The following is a 16,512-nucleotide window of genomic DNA, read 5'->3' as shown; positions in this document are numbered from 1 at the left end:
GCGTTTTGTCAACTGCACTGTGCTATCTGCCACAATACTATCTGCCCTGTTGAGCTAATGGAGCTGACAGCTCTGCTTCTGTGTACTAAGCTCTTGCAATCTGAAAGTATTAATACTGTACCTTGTTTTGGGGAGATGCTGTGTGATAATTTAAGTAGTGCAAGTCTATGATGTTTAAATGTGAAAATGTGTTTTCGAAAACATTTTAGTCACAATATAACACAAAGTTGTGCTCTTATTCGCCCTGATTTCACTTACATTAATTGTGCCTAACTCAAGTGTTGGACTGTGGCCCTTGGGATTAGTCCTTTCAAGTTGGGTTGCCAAATAATAAGCCCGGCATGTTCTTATGCCTTTAAACAACTGCTTAATCTGCAGAAATCAACAAGAGATGAAGCTTTACATACATAGTGATAAACATTATCACCTGCAAATTGCTCTTAAGGGCACAGCTGCAAGTACCAGTTTAAATGCTGGCAATTTTACTTCCCAATGTTTTTGGCACTAACATTCCAGTGTTCAAAATGGCAATTATTTTTAGATGTTCCATCTTTCTTACATCTTGATCCAATGCATGTTTACTCAGAGGTAAAACCCACTGATCCCGTGAGGCTTATCCTCCCTAGTAAGGATTGCAGCCTTACAATCCAGTCCCGGGCAGAGTTACTCCACATATGACCAGGCTACTTATGCCATAGCTATGAATTACTGACATTATTTGCCCCTTGTCAAATAATAGAAAACATGGTGACATTATTGCAATTTGCTTGTAAGGCATTGATGGTTAAGAAGGTGTATAAGACAAATGTCTTGTTAAAAACAAATAGTCTGTCTTCTTCAACTTAAAGAACAAAGTGCTATTTGCTCATTAATATATATTTTTAGAATTTTACTCTTTCCAAAAAAGTATAAGTATGTCAGTTGCATATTATACTAATTACTACCTAGCAATGTTCAGCAAAAACTGTTATTTCTTTTAAAAATAAATACAAATACTGACACTCAAGTAAACTTTTTAATACATAGAATTTCCCTTCATCGTGTATCTAAGCGCTCATAATTAAGCATTACTTAGGGCCTTTCTAGGTTTTCTTTCTGTGGTTTCTTAGTTACTGTGGCAGATTCAGATGTCAAAAAGATATGTTTTGGGTTAATTGCATTGTTATGATTATTTTATTACTGAGCAAATTATATTCCCCCTCTTCAGTTCATGGACCAGCAGAAACTACATGTTTGTGCAGTTTGGACTGGGAGCACATTTATGGAACCTATTGGCTAGTGCCCTTGAGGTCACTGGTGATGAACATGACTCCCCCATTCTCTCCATACAATTTTGTGATATTTTAAATATATGGAGCATGATACAAAAAATATCAGAATACCCTGCTGGATCATATCAAAGGCCCGCCTATTTTAGCATCCTATTTTTACAGCGACTAACTGGATGCCTCTTCCGGGAAGCCTTCTGCAAGCAGGACCTGAGTGTAACTACACTTTCCTGTTCTGCAGCAACCAGTTTTCAGAGGTAGCACAAACTGTTACAGCTTGTAGCCATTACAGATAGACCTATCCTCATGAATTTGTCTAAACCCCTTTTAGTACCATTCAAAGTGGTAGCCATTACTATGTCTTGTGCAGCAAATCCCATACATTTAACTATGTGCCATATGAACAAGTACATCCTTTTGTCTGCCTTGGATCTTTGTTGGATGACAGGGGGTTGGACTCGATGGCCCTTGTGGTCTATTCCAACTCTATGATTCCATGATTCTATGACCCTGGGTCTTGCAAGAGAGGAAGAAAAATGTCCACTTTATCCACGCCAGGCATCATTTTATACACATTTATCATGTCCTCCCCCCTGGCCTTTTTTAAAGAAATAAAGAGCTCCAAATGCCCCAATCATTCCTCATAATGGGTATTGTTCCACCTCTCTGGTTATTTTTGGTTTTCCAGCTCTGCAATGTCCTTTTTGATGTGTACTAACCAGAACTGAACACAGTTGTACCAAATAGCCAAAATTAAGGAGTTCAAAGACTTTTTGATCTTAGTAAGAGTGATTTAGGCATATGCTTTAACTCGGTTAAGATAGTTGGACTTTCAAATACTTCACTTTGGCTGGATCATATCGTTATGCTACATGCTTTAAAATTCTTTACTTTAAAAAAACTTTTGTAGAGGCTATTCCCCTTTTCACCTGAAGGATCTACTACCTTCCCTGCATAATGTCAGGAATGGGGTATTTCGCCACTAGCCCTAGGCTGGGGCTAGTGGTACGGCTACTATTACGAATGCTAATAGGAACAATATGGATTTCTCCTGTTATCTGGAAAGGCCCTAATGCACTATTCATTTTGTTCAACTCTGCTAACAAAATTGTTTAGATTAAGCAATATAATATGTAATATCAGTATATGTACTATATGTATGTATGAATCAGAAATAAAGAGCTTACAATCCAGTAGCAAAAAAAAGTTTTACCCTAACTTCTTAAAGGGAACTCCTCTGTATGCTTCAGTGCCTGGATGCAGTGGTGGGCTGGATGAGGGAGGACCAATAAACTGAATCCCAGGAAGATGGGGGCCTGTGGGTGGAGGGCTCCCAGATCTGGGAATTGGGCATTTTGCCTCTTCTGCTTGGGCTTCCGCTCCTGAAGGAGCAAGAACATAGTTTGAGAGTCCTTCTGGATCCACCATTGTCACTGGAAGTGCATGTGGTCACACTGCCAAAGAATGTTTTTCACTAGCCAGCTTGTACACTAGCTGTGGCTTTTCCTGGACACAGACATCCTTGCTGTGCTGGCCCCATGGGAATGAAAATTATATAGAGATTGCCCATATGGGATAATTAATAAAACAGTTGTGCTGGATACCTACATCCAGATATGTGGGACAAGCAAACTCCAGAAAGAGAGAGAGCAGAGTGTTAAAGCCACAAAAGCAAGCAGAAGTGTGGCATAGGGATTTAGACTGTTAAACATTTTAAATATCCTGTTTATGTTGCTTACGGTGCTTCCCATTTCTATCCCTCTCACAATGAACAGACCACACTGTTAAATTGCTTTACTTACAAGCCCCAAAGATCAGATTTGTTCATCATTTTATGCAATGGCAAGAAGAACACAAGTATAACATTATTGGTTTACAAAACACAGAAAAATACTTCTGAGCACACAGTCTGGGTTTGAAGTGCGGACGCCCAGATTGGCTGGTTGGCTTCACATAGAAGAGAATGAACAAAGGAAGCTTCACTTTCTTCTTCACCAGAGATGAGAAGGTGTGACCCAATTGAGTCTAGGAATACACTTCTGTGGTCTTAACCCGTGAATTAACTAGCCCTAAGCTTGCTAGTTATATTTGACTGCAGTTTCCCACAAACTCAAACATTGGTAGCCTCAAGACTCAGTTGCTGTACTAAACTGTAAGTAGATCTGTCCTTAATATTGGTTTGGAATATTGTCCTAGAACACCTCCCATGCAGAGCTGCCTGGTCATTAACATCATCTACGGGCGCCGTCTTGGTAGCATCACACTGACCTTAATAAGACTTCTTTCTAAGTAAGTGAACATATGATTGCAGCCCAATCCAGTGTAGGATTACGTGTGCCTAAATTCACTGAAACTGCAGAGAATTTGGTTGCACGTTGCTTTGAAACAGATGTTTCCATTTCAGCAGTCACTAAGCAGCAAGAAGACTGATATGAAGTAAAAGAACGGCCCAATTCACACTAAACACAAGTCTCTTCTGCTGAACTTTGCTGACCTAACCATGCAGGATCTGCAACCTACAGGAGTGCCAGGAATGCGTTGGGGAGGAAAGGTCAATATCAAGGTACTGGCAGGAGATCTGTGTGGGAAGAGGAAGCACAGCTGTGTGCCTGCCAGTTCTTTGCACAAGGATAATTACAGGATAATTCATGGAAACAACAGTAAAGTATTTGCTATGTCTAGCAACTAATATTTATGCCTGTCCCTCTTGCCTGCTGCTTCACTTTCTCTTCCCTTATCTTTAGTGCATCTGTGAGCATGGGGGGCATGTAACAGAGGTGGCATCTTAAAATCTCATTCATGATCTCGATCTTTCACTTCCCTTCTGAGTAATTTCCTTGAAATTCAGGTGGAGTGGAGGATGTGCAGCTTCAAAAGAGGATAGAGCTCCTTTAGTTGTGTAGAAAAAGGAATTTTAGCAGGTGACGTTTCATATGCAGCAGGACAAACTGCCTGGCAAAATCTCCTCTCCCCCAACTTTTTAGACTAGGTTTGACAACACAAGAGTCTTGTCCTTTGCTGTGTGCATTAACTTTATTGAGATGTAATTTCTAATGTGCAATTTGAAGATACCCAAGATTCTTGATTAGAATGGCTATCTTGGCTGCTGCCAGAAGCAGTAATACTTCAAGAATCTTGGGTGTGTGTTACTCTGAGAGTAAACACAAACTTTGCTCTATATTGGATTGTTCCCACAAGAAAACTTTCATAATTTTTTTTAAAATCCTGAATTTCTGTTTATTCTGTTTATTCTAGTTATTCAGAGAAATAATTTATGCCAGGTCAGATTTTGTTAATCTAGCTCAGCATTGCCAGAACTGATGGGCAGCCATTTTTTAAGGTGTTTCCCAGTGACATTACACTTGGCTCCTTCTGCATGCAAAACATCTGCTCCACCAGCTGATCTCTGGTCCCTTCCCTGACATCATCGTCCTAGGACAGGTACTCAAGTTTAGCTGTGAAGTCCACTATTATTAAGTCCACAAATTTAGAAGTATTATGCACGAGGCGTGTGTAGTTCATGCTTGTGACTACTACCCAAGACATAAGTTTGTGATCCTAGACATGCCCATGCAGAACAAAATCTTACTGAATTCAATGGGACTTGCTCTCTTATCAGCTGCTGCTGCTTGAGAATGTCAAGTTTCATTTAAAGCAGGGGTGCGAAAGAGAGTTGATTTCCCCCCTTCAGTTCTGCACATACAGAGCTGCTAGAAAACACCAATTTCCTGGGGAAACTTCCTTACTTTTGTGTAAAGAGATTTTTAAGGGCTTGTTTCCTGGTATTAACTACAAACCACGAGCTTGAAAGAGAGCTGCCTGATGGTTGATGACAGTGTAGCCTGACTCTCAAGTATATCATATTGTTTGATGCTTCCCACCCCCTCAATAAATGCATTAAAATACACTGCATGCTTTATACATGCCTCTAATATCTGGTAGATGAAATAGAAACATGTAAGATTCTCCCCCTTTAAAAGTAAAACAAAAACAACAGCCACATTAACAATAAAAAACCTCTCTCATATGTTTGATAATGTGGATTCTTCTTTTTTGGTGATCACTTGTAGCCAAGTAAGATTGTCTTCCATAAACATGGTTTCCAAAAGTGAGTCCATAAGTGACTCTGGAGGCCAATTCTGGATCCACACATCCTTCCACAGTGGGGACTTAGGTTTCCGGGTGGGAGTTGAGGGTTTGCCAAGCGTGCCTTCCTCTTAGCGCGTTTCTCCCTTTCGTCCTGAGTTTGAGTGTCTTCAAAACCAATGACACCTTTGGTAAAGGCTGTTCTCCAACTGGAGCACTCGCAGGCCAGTGTTTCCTAGTTGTCGGTGTTTATACTACATTTTTAAAGATTTGCCTTGAGAGAGTCTTCGAACCTCTTTTGTTGACCACCAACATTACACTTACCATTTTAAAGTTCAGACTAGAGTAGTTGCTTTGGAAGACGATAATCAGGCATCTTCACATCATGACCAGTCCAACAAAGTTGATGTTGAAGAACCATTTCTTCGACACTGGTGATCTTTGCTTCTTCCAGTACACTGGCATTAGTTCGCTGGTCTTCCCAGGTGATGTGTAAAATTTTTCGGAGGCACAGTTGATGGAATCTTTCGAGGAGCTGGAGATGGCGTTTTTAAGTGGTCCATGTTTCACAAGCATACAGTAAGGTTGGTAGTGCAATAGCTTTGTAAACAAGCATTTTGTTTTCCCTGTGTATGTCCCAGTCCTCAAACACTCTGCACTTCAATCGGGAGAAAGCCGCACTTGCAGAGCTCAGGCAATGCTGGATTTTGGCATCAATGTCTGCCCTTGTGGAAGGATAACTACCCAGGTAGGATAACCTACCAGGTAGGACTATGACCGTGAATGTTTAAGCCACTATAAATCTGCTAACCTTTGAACTCTTCATTTTCACTTTAACAGGCTAACTCTGCTACCTTCAGGAGCTTGGCTGGATGGCATTAGCCACTCTTGAGTTTCGGTACAATAGGGTGATTAACAGCACCATCTTATACATGATTACTCAATAGTAAGTCTCACTAAATTCAATGGGACTTGCTGTCTAGCAAGTGAATGTTGGATTGCAACCGAATGAATCCTATAGTGTTGCCTGTATTAAGCAGATTTCAGCATGCAATGCCATGCTCAGGCTAGAATTTACGGTAATCCAACCTACTTACAAGTAGCTTTCCATGAAAGAAACAGCTAACTTGAGTAGATGGTGCTGTAGCTACTGATTGGAAAGCTGATTGCTGGCTAATAGGAGAGGATAGTTGGTTAAAGTTTCATCTGTGAGTGCTAATGATGAGATAAGATCTCCTGATAGCTGGGGACTTTTTTCCAGTGGTTGGAAACAGGAGCCCTTCAGATGTTTTGATCTACAATTCCTTTTAGCCTCAGCCAGCTTGGCCAATGGACCATTGACAGGAAGGGAATTACAATTAAAAGCGACTGGAGGCTGCTGGGTTGAGGAAGGCTGTATAAGAGCATGGAGATGGTGAAAACACCTTCTATTTAAGGGAGCGAGAAAAGCAATAAAATACAGCCCAGTTTTCACTTTGAGTTCTGCCTGCATATTCGTAAATAAAACTAATATTAATGTCACCAGTGGCCTCATCTAGAAACTAAATCCCGTAGTGAGGTTCCTGTAACCTCCCCTGCACCTGGGGAAGTGGGCACTGCATAATGTATGTTCTTGATGAAGATGACAGATGTTTGAAGCAGAAGCCACAGGGATGGGGAATGTGCAGCCACCCAAAGGTCACAGGACAACACTCATAGCCCTCACTGTTGGGCCACACTGGCTTTGGCTGATGGGAGTTGAAGTCCCAACAACCTCTGGAAGTCCAACTGGCTCACACACTTTTACCCTATTCCTGATGCAGAATTTCAGTTCTGACAAAGACACAGACAGAGGGTGGGAGAGGCATGCACTAGCATGGCACTGGCATAGAGAGAAGCATCCTCACATATATGGATATGGAAACTAGGGAAGGGGAAAGCGGATGGGCAGTGATAACTGGAAAGAGATAATGAAGCAGGAAGCCAAGCCAACAAACTAAAGAGAGGTTAACTGGGACAAAGTGAGACGGAAGTAGGCTGCTGAGAGAAGAATGAGATAGTGGGTGGAATTCAACATCACACTTCCCTTGGTTGCATCAGTACAAGCATTTCAGCTTGTCTGAGAGAACATTCCTTCCTTCCCCCCCCCTGCAGTTTAGGGGGTTCTCCAGACACACACACACACCGAGCCATTTTGGGGAGGAGGGAGGAGAGGGGGGAAAGCCCTGTTGTGCTGGTAACTTTAGCATACCTATGTAGTTGAATCTGGGCTGTAATAAAGATTGTGGAGGGTGGCTAAAGGGAGCCCATAGGGAAAAAGCTTTGCATACAGGAGGCAGGCTTAGTCATAATGACACTGGGAGTAAAGACATTCTAACAGAAGTGGTTTGGACACTCATTCAGTGCATTCTGAGGCATTAATTTTCGGAACAGATGACATCTTCTAAAACTGTTTCCAGCTGGAACTTCTGCTTCTTTTCACCCAGACAAAACTAGCCAGCATTTCCTGAAGCTTTGTGTGTTAAAGGGAGAGGACAAAAGAAAGAGTGCATGGATCATACAAGGTGAGGGCCCACCATTTTCTCCTGCCCAGCAAACCATAGGCACCCTAAAAGAAGAACACAAAAGCAGCACACAGCAGTATTTTTATGGGGTCTCTTTCAACTTGCCTCAATAATGTGGAAAGTATGTATCTCAAATCTCCAAGGGAGATAATGCAACTTGTGGGTCTCATTCCTGGTCTTCCTAAAAAACAGGCACGTTTACACAATGTTCCCTGAATATTTCTTCCAGATTTCATCTCTGCATCCAACACAGCTATTGCTTCACAAAGTGCAGTCTTACATATGGGATGCTAAATGGGCAAATTAAACCAAAAGCTTTGTTGCACTTAGCTAATAACGTGAACATTTGCCTATTTCTTATTGTCATTTATTTTAGCTCTGGCTTTTGTTTGTGCCTCAGCACCAGTTGGGGACTAGTTTCCAGGTATTCCCAGATTTCTGGTGTTAGGAGAATGGAATGAACTCATCTCAATATATAAAACATATTGAAGCATATACATTGCACTTCAAAGAAAGCTCTCACCCTGTCATTTTTTATTAGCTTCTGGCTTTTGTAGACTGCATTCTAGGGTTGCTGCAACAGCTGTTATAAACTAGTCAGATATTAAAAGGTCAGCTTGCTTTCTGGTTAACTATCTTACCAAGTGGCATATCAACCAGAACATCTGATTACAGGAACAAACTGTTGGCATCTGTCTGTGTTGGGAGACAATGGAGGAGAGTCCCTTTGGGGGTGAAGTCAAACTGTTGGAAGGTTACAGCACCTGCTGTGGCTGTAGAGACTGAATAGGAACAAACTGCATCCAGATATTTCAGTAAGAGTTTCTTTGAAAATAATGTTACAGAGTTTTTTTCAATTAGGTTTTTAGTTTCACCTACCAAATGTTGTTGTAATCCAACCAATCAGCATCAGATAGCATAGCCAATGGTTGGGGATGATGGGAGTTGTGACGTAATAACATCTGGAAAGCCATAGGTCCATGACATGTACTCACTGTACTTGAGTAACTATGGGCAAGATATGTCATCATGGGTAGGATTTTCATCTAAATCATGAGGGGAGCGTGTACAGCAGGCTCCAGAAGGTAAAAGATAAAGGTAAAGGACCCCTGGATAGTTAAGTCCAGTCAAAGGTGACTATGGGGTGCAGTGTTCATCTCGCTTTTCAGGCTAAGGGAGCCAGTGTTTGTCCACAGACAGCTTTCCGGGTCATGTGGTAAGCAGGACTAAACCGCTTCTGGCACAACAGGACACTGTGATCAGGTCGGCAATTCAAATCTGCGCAACAGGGTGAGCTCCTGTTGCTTTGTCCCAGCTTCTTCCAACCTAGCAGTCCCAAAGCACATCAGTTCAAGTAGATAAATAGGTACCACTGCAGCAGGAAGATAAACAGCATTTCTGGGCCCTCTGGCTGCTGGAGATGTGCAACTTAGAGGGTGGAGCTAAATGCATGAGCCATCCCACCCCATTTCACCACACTTGCTCCCTTCAGGCAATAAATGCCTGAAGAAAGCTAAAGTGTAACCCAAATGGTTAAAATTTATCTAGACTGAAATGAGGTATTATGTACATGTGTACATAACTTCCTAAAAATGGGGTACTAAATGTGCATCCTAAGGCACTTCCACACATGAAAGCTGACATTTGGTACACACGTAATCCAAGGCATCCTGTTTCCTAAAGAAGACTGAAAACCACACACCTGTATATCTAAATAAAACTGAGGAAACATGCTTCATAATACAAGCAGCAATCCAGCCCTGAGCAAAACCCAGATTTAGAAATACCATGGTATTTCTAAATACTTATGGATAAGGAATTGTTACCATGGACTACTTTTCTCCTCCTCTGTGAATTTACACATCACTTTCACAGCTACTATCTAACATGAGGTAGTTTTTCCAGGCCAATAGTTTCATATAACACCTGGAGGGCATAACATTGATTAATTCTGCGCACCAACCACAGAGCAGTAGCATAGGAAGGCAGGGGCAAGGCACATTGGGCATTGGGGAGGGGGGTCTGCAGGGTGGTGTCTCCTAAGAAAAGCTCAGCAACTTTGGCCAGTCTCCCGTGGCAGGGCTTGCTACACCACTGCTACAAAGTGTTCTTTTCAGCTTAGGTGACAAAAATCAAATCAGTCTGCAGCATGGGTTTACAAGCATCAAAAACTTATTAGTAGGTAAGTGGTACCTCGGGTTAAGAACTTAATTCGTTCTGGAGGTCCGTTCTTAACCTGAAACTGTTCTTAACCTGAAGCACCACTTTAGCTAATGGGGCCTCCCACTGCCGCCACACAATTTCTGTTCTCATCCTGAAGCAAAGTTCTCAACCCAAGGTACTATTTCTGGGTTAGCGGAGTCTGTAACCTGAAGCGTATGTAACCTGAAGCATCTGTAACCAGAGGTACCACTGTATAACAAATCAAGAATGAAGGAGTTAAAAAAAAACCCCAGCTTTTGCCTCTGAGAGAAGCTAGTATTTTCATTTTGGCCTTATATCAACCCCATCTGCAATCTGGAGTAGAGAAGAATGCTCTCATTCATTGAATCACTCCCATTTATTAGCCTCTTAAAAGTTTTCCATGATTTAAAGTTTCAGGACTTTTCTTTTAAAAATAAAATAATGTTTTTCTTTTAAATTAGTGCTATGTACATTACTATGAAGCCTGAAATGTGACTGCCAGCCTGTTCTTTTACAGCAGGACTTACACCAATATTTCCAGTCTCACTTTCCATTTGTAGAGAAGTTCAGGCTTGGCGTGCAAAGGAAACACGCTCTCAGGAGCCGATTTGGGACCAAGACATATGAAAATATATAAAGTTCCCTCCCTGTTAACAGAAGAGCATTCTCAGTGTGGCTTAGACATACGATCCCAAGGACCACAGCAACTTGGTATTTAATTAAAAATATCAAGAACACAAGTTTCCCAACACCTAAAAATGTAGGGTCTCATTAATAGTTGCCAAAAGAAACAAAGAAGTCTCTGTTGCCTGCCCACAGTAAATACTTTCAAGGCCTCCTTTCAGTAATATATGCCATGGGCACATATACACTTTAAGTGTAAATCTAACTGTGTGAATAAGCTAATGCCTGAAATGTACCCCATGTTGGTCAATATTAAGTTTTAGGCCCATTTGGTGGAACTCAGAATGCTTTTCCTTTTCTTCATGCAAGGCTAGTGTTGCCCTATTTATCCTCCACTCTTTTCCTAATTGCTGCATCATCCTAGAACTCAAAAGCCTTTCTTAGGGTGTAATCCAGTGGTTTTCATCCAGTGTGCCGTGGCCCCCTGGGGTGCCTTGAATGATGGCCAGGGGGGCCACGGGCAACACTGGTCTCTGTCCCTCTTTCCTTCCCTCCCTCCTCTGATACAAGATGGGGGACACCTGGCTTGAGAGCAGTACATGTGAAAAGGATCTAGGAGTCTTGGTTGACCACAAACTTGACATGAGCCAACAGTGTGACGCGGCAGCTAAAAAAGCCAATGCAATTCTGGGCTGCATCAATAGGAGTATAGCATCTAGATCAAGGGAAGTAATAGTGCCACTGTATTCTGCTCTGGTCAGACCTCACCTGGAGTACTGTGTCCAGTTCTGGGCACCACAGTTCAAGAAGGACATTGACAAACTGGAACGTGTCCAGAGGAGGGCAACCAAAATGGTCAAAGGCCTGGAAACGATGCCTTATGAGGAACGGCTAAGGGATCTGGGCATGTTTAGCCTGGAGAAGAGGAGGTTAAGGAGTGATATGATAGCCATGTTCAAATATATAAAAGGATGTCACATAGAGGAGGGAGAAAGGTTGTTTTCTGCTGCTCCAGAGAAGCGGACACGGAGCAATGGATCCAAACTACAAGAAAGAAGATTCCACCTAAACATTAGGAAGAACTTCCTGACAGGAAGAGCTGTTCGACAGTGGAATTTGCTGGCAAGGAGTGTGGTGGAGTCTCCTTCTTTGGAGGTCTTTAAGCAGAGGCTTGACAACCATATGTCAGGAGTGCTCTGATGGTGTTTCCTGCTTGGCAGGGGGTTGGACTCGATGGCCCTTGTGATCTCTTCCAACTCTATGATTCTATGATAATGTCTCAGATCTTTGCCTCCTAAAAGCTTGCCCAGCTGTTTGTTTCACCAGCCCTGGCTACAAGCTCCGCAGGCGAATGGTGTCTCTGGGGCTGGCCAGGGGGTGCTGGTTGCCAGGAGCAGAGGCAGCATCTGAGTGAGCGAGCAAGCGGGAGCCCAGCCAGCCAGTCCACCAGCCCCTGCTGTTGGGAATGGACAGACAAGTCCTAGGCCCCTGTGGGGAAGTGTCAGGAGGCACCTCTCTTTGGGGTGGGTGGGGGGGCAGCTCAGAGGAGGGAACCCTCCACAAAGGAGGGTGTTCAAGAAAGAGTGAGAGGCTGCCAGCTCTGCAGGCAAGGGGGGACATAACTGGGCTCCTGAGCCTCCCAGGGGAGCCGCAGAAAGAATGTACAGTGGTGCCTCGCAAGACGAAAAGAATCCGTTCCGCGATTCTCTTCGTCTAGCGGTTTTTTCGTCTTGCGAAGCAACCCCATTAGTGGCTAAGAGGATTAGCGCTATTAGCAATTTAGCGGCTTAGCGGCTATTAAAGGCTTAGCGGCTAAGCTGTTAAAAGGCTATTAACAGCTTAGCGGCTTTGAAAAGGGGGGGGGAAGCGGGGGGGGGGGGAAATGGCGAGACTCGCAAGACATTTTCGTCTTGCAAAGCAAGCCCATAGGGAAATTCGTCTTGCGAAGCGCCTCTGCAACGGAAAACCCTTTCGTCTTGCGGGTTTTTCATCTTGCGAGGCATTCGTCTTGCGGGGCACCACTGTAGTTGGTTAAGGGAGCCATGGACTCAAAAAGGTTGAAAACTGTTGGTGTAATCCAATTTTGCACTATGATGAGTTATCCATCTGCTCTGTACAAGCATTGCAGCTTTCCGGAGGGAGCAACCCCCATCTCCTCCTCCCCAGGTCCTGTTCTGGGGTCCCCCCAAGCCAATTTCCAGGGGTGCATAGGGAAAAGTCCTTGCATGGCGCTTCTGTTGACAGTGCTTGTTAGGTGAATTGCACCCTCAAAGTTTAAGCAATGGACTATGACATTCTAAGATTCTGCTCGGTGCTATTTTTCTAGAAAAAGAGGTGCCAGAACTTGCCATGAATGCCTCCCTTGTTCTCTTATAATGGCAATGGTGCCCACCTGAGAGGGGCCAGAACTGAGTTCTGGCTGAAAAAAAGGTATTGATTTTGCTGTACTCAAAAGTGTACAGGAGTGGTTCTCAAACTTTTTCTCTGGGTCACTTTTTCAGAATAAAAATTCACTTGTGCCACACCAAATTTTTTATTGATAAGAAATACACTAGAAAACAATAAGAAACACCTCCTAGCAGGGCTTGATTTATAACACAGAACACGACAACTTTACAATATGATCATGGGACATAAAGAAAGTTCAAAATAATGCAGCTACATAAGAACATGAACCATTCCCAAAATATGATTAGAAACGAGCCTCTTACATATGTACCTTAAGTATGTATACAAGCTCAGTAAGATGTGTGAACTTGCTTTTGCCAGGTCATCACATTTATTTTATGTCTAATTTGAGACCAATTCTCATCTCATCACAAAAAAAAAAAGCCTTGGTCTTGCTCTTATTTTGAAAAGATATCTATCCATAGTCTGAAAAAAAAATATTTTGATACTATATTATACTACACTGAAATGTTTAAATATTTCTTTGATTGTCCTTGAATTTTCCCGGCACTCTTGCCATCCTCTCCCGCCACACCAACTTATGTAGAGTATGAATATCCAACACAGAGCCCTCCTAGATGTTGTGAGGGTCGACTTCCATCAGCCCCAGCGAGCTGAAGCAAGAGGACACAATCTCAAAGCCTCGTAAGTGAGACACTGGGCTTTGGCAAGGAGGTATGAGGCTCCGACAGGGTCCTAGAGTTCTCCTGCATCTTCTCCAAAGCCTGCTTAGCATTTTTCCAGCTTTGGGAAAGAGATGGGAGGACGCTAGGACCCTGTAGAGCCCTCAGGGCCTCCTTACCTGACAAGTGCCAAATTTTGGCCTCAGGCAGGGCACCATAGTACCAAAGTCCACCACTGATGTAACCATAGGGAACAGGTGTGCCACCAACATTGCTGTTGTAAACTCCAGTTTTCGCAGATCATTTAAACTTCTGTATTTTCAGCTCTTGGGAGTACACTGGGTACATTTCACACATCTGTATATAGACAGACTTTACCACCATTGGTTGTTTGTTATCCTTTGATTTTAAAAAAACGCATTCCAGTTCAACAAAAGCGGGGGAAATCTCTCTCTTTAACAGCACTGCAGCCATTTAGTTGTCATTTCCTCTTCTGCATCTGCCGATCTGGCCTGTGAACCTACATACTGTCAACTTCCATTAAGGCTTTAGATTGTGAATCTCTTCACTGAACAAGTACACACATTTCCTCATTTAAATAAACAATAGATTATCAGTTGGAAATATAGAATAGGACAACAAATATTCATATGGTCCTCTGTTTATTTAAACACAGCTTTCATTGATTTCACCAGAGAAGGAAAGCTCTTAAGAATCTGATTCATTTGTTGTAAGGGGAGAGTTCCTCCAGTGCAAAAGTTCTTCACACCAGCTTAACACTGATGTGGCAGATCCATGATCATCATAAAACAGAGCTGAACAGAAAATAGAGACCCCTCTTTTCTCTTGAATGCAAAACTTTAGATACTGCTTTGCATGAGTCAAGGAAGCTAACCCCTTAATACAAAAATGAATCATATAAGTAAAAATGAAAGGCTGTTTTTGACTTCTGTGGTAGTTAAAAATGGCATGAAGATCAAATGCTTAAAGACAAAACGTTCTATTTCCTATCAGTTGTCTTTGCTTGAACAAGCACAGCTATTAAAAGAGGAACAGCAGCATTTTATATATGCAAACAAACCCAGTGTGGTTGGACTAAGTATTTTATATTACAGTACAGGCACTGAAATCCACAGTTCTCCATACTTTTCAAATTACTTTTCTAATTTATATTTTTGCAAACAGTATACTTCCCCCTCCTTGCAAGCAGTATAGTATATATGCAAAAATTCCCCATACAGTGGTACCTTGGATTAAGAACTTAATTCGTTCCGAAGGTCTGTTCTTAACCTGAAACTGTTCTTAACCTGAGGTACCACTTTAGCTAATGGGGCCTCCCGCTGTCATGCAACTTCTGTTCTCATCCTGAAGCAAAGTTCTTAACCCGAGGTACTATTTCTGGGTTAGCAGAGTCTGTAACCTCAAGTGTCTGTAACCTGAAGCATCTGTAACCCGAGGTACCACTGTATTTATACCAAACACTCTTTAAAAAGATTCCACCACCCTGTTTGTTAGCTTTAAAACCACTGCAGAATCTTGATGAGTGTGGCGGATGCAAGTTGCAGAATTACACACATGTTCCATATAACTTGGTGTGTAAAAGGATACACTTCCCCAAGTATAGAATCCCAATTAAGATTCATAGTCTCACTGCTGCCTAACAGACTCTAGGTTGAAATAGCTGACTAATATAATGAGATACTTAATTATTTGAATTAGCAATTAGCATCATGTTGGGGATATTATATTTATTTTAAATACAGTAACAACACTCAGATAAGAGAAGCCATTTTTGGTATTTTCTCTCACAATGTAGGAATCTAGAATCTAATTTATCATAGCTGAACATCACAGTCAAAATGGCTTAAAAATAACATGCTCAACTTCATTTGGTATTGCAGGAGATTCATATGGAAAAGATATACTGGCACAGGTTTAGTGTCAGAGCACCAGTGTCAATTGCCTTTAGTTTTTATTCTCAGTGGCACAACCACAGTATGCTTACCAGGTCCAAGGAAACAATCACCAGTTTTAAAGAAAACCTTTCTTCCCATTTGAAAGTTCCATTTTCAGCAAGTGAAACATACAGCTGGGCTGGTGATTAACTGAAGTTTTACTTAAAACTGTGCAAGATGCAGCAGAGATCTCCTTATGACCCTGAAGTTGTTTACCAAGACAAAGTTTCACGGTTTTTAATAAAACTCTTGTCCTCCAGAACACCGCTCACTTTCTCATCTGTGCTGTAAGAATGATGGTTGGTACACCGCGAGTGGGTGGTACAGGACAAGTGCTATGCCGTGTTGCAAACCCTGCCCAGTTTTTGCTCTGGCTCCACCTACTAGCAACATATGACCCCTAACAAATGCTGTCCCCAAGGGAATACAGCCCTCAACCCCACTGAAAATAGCAAGAGCAGGGCTAGCCCAAGACCTAAGGCAAACCCCAAAATGGGGGCCTCCTCCCCACCAGGAAAGACAAGGTGAGTGAAGATCAACATCAGGAACAAGGGAGTTAAAGAACTATCAGCTTTGCAATCTGCTGCCCCTGGGGATCCTGCCGCCTGGGTGGTTACCGCACCTTACTGGGGGGGGGGGGTTATAGAATCATAGAATCATAGAGTTGGAAGAGACCACAAGGGCCATCGAGTCCAACCCCCTGCAAAGCAGGAAACACCATCAGAGCACTCCTGACATATGGTTGTCAAGCCTCTGCTTAAAGACCTCCAAAGACGGAGAC

This window comes from Podarcis muralis, chromosome 11, assembly GCF_964188315.1.
Source record: "Podarcis muralis chromosome 11, rPodMur119.hap1.1, whole genome shotgun sequence".
Taxonomy (NCBI): Eukaryota; Metazoa; Chordata; class Lepidosauria; order Squamata; family Lacertidae; genus Podarcis; species Podarcis muralis.
Note: the sequence above shows the minus strand (reverse complement) of the source record.